The 1,270-nt window shown below is 36.1% G+C and overlaps 1 non-coding gene across 1 annotated transcript; it reads right to left on the reverse strand.

The window, feature by feature from the left end:
- Positions 1 to 964: 964 nt before the first annotated feature.
- Positions 965 to 1,038, reverse strand: Trnaa-cgc (transfer RNA alanine (anticodon CGC)). Its single transcript has one exon. It is a non-coding gene; the product is annotated as a tRNA-Ala (tRNA).
- Positions 1,039 to 1,270: the final 232 nt, after the last annotated feature.

Here is a 1,270-nt window from a genome sequence, read left to right on the forward strand (position 1 = left end):
CAAGAAAGTTCAGAGGAGAAATGATTGGGTGTAAGAGTCTTAACCCAAATAGTGATTTAATCCCCTGATTGGAATTAACTGAGTGGTAACTGAAGTGGTAGGGTGTGGCTGGAGGAGGTGGGAATTGGGCATGACTTTGGGAATATGTTTGTATCTGGCCAGGGGAGACCTCTCTCTCTGCTCTCTGATCACCACTGAGCTGCTTCCCTCTGCTGCACTCTCCTGCCATGATGTTCAGCCTCACCTTGAGCCCCAAGGAATGGAGCCGACCTTCTGTGGACTAAGACCTCTGAAACCTGAGGCCTAAATAAACTTCTCCTCCTCTACAGTTGTGCTGGTCAGATCTTTTAGTCACAGCAGCAAAAAAACTGACAAAAACATCCAGGAATTAAGTAATCACATTAATTCAGTGGTTTAAAACATGGTTTAGTAAAATAAGGGTTTCAGGAAGGTGCACCAGAGGTTCTGCAAGTCTTTGAATGGAATTTTATTAAAAAATACATTTTCAACTATAAGTATATCAGTAAAAGCACACCTGACTCTGTTAAACATGTAACAATTTTAACATTGTGTAACTGGCACATTAACTTACACAATCAGGTTTTAACATCCCATTCTGTTTAAATGAAAAGCTGGGTTTCAAATTCTGTGGAGGCTAATATTTATTTAGCTATTGGTTATAACCACTAGTTTAAAATTCTTGTGTTCACCACTTCTGTTATTGACTGGTTCTATGATAAATATATATTAAAAATGTATTGAGAAGTTTTAAAGCTGCTAATCACTTAGCTTATATCTTTGATTACACTCTTTCATGTCTGACTTTTTTGTACCCTAGAGCTCATTTATTAATAAATGGCCAATAGCAGCCTATTGTACAATTATATAACCTTGGTTTCTCAAGCTTTCAATATCTATGTCAAGTTTTCTTTTCTTTCTTTCTTTTTTTTTTTTCTTTTTTTTTTTGTGGTGCTGGGGATTGAACCCAGGGCCTTGTGCATGCGAGGCAAACACTCTACCAACTGAGCTATATCCTCAACCCTTATGCCCAGTTTTGAAGGTCAAATATATTTTAGACAATGTGCCTGAGGGACAGATGTGTTTCCCATAGGCATTAATATGTACTTTGCTAAAGATTATATATTTTTTGTGATTCCCTATCAACCAAGAATATTTGGTTCAGCTTTATTTTTTTTTTGTAGTCATTAAGGAAAAAATTAAGAATAGTTTTCCAAGAATAAACTTATATTAAACTATTGGATAAACCATG

This window comes from Marmota flaviventris, chromosome 7, assembly GCF_047511675.1.
Source record: "Marmota flaviventris isolate mMarFla1 chromosome 7, mMarFla1.hap1, whole genome shotgun sequence".
In the NCBI taxonomy this organism is placed as follows: Eukaryota; Metazoa; Chordata; class Mammalia; order Rodentia; family Sciuridae; genus Marmota; species Marmota flaviventris.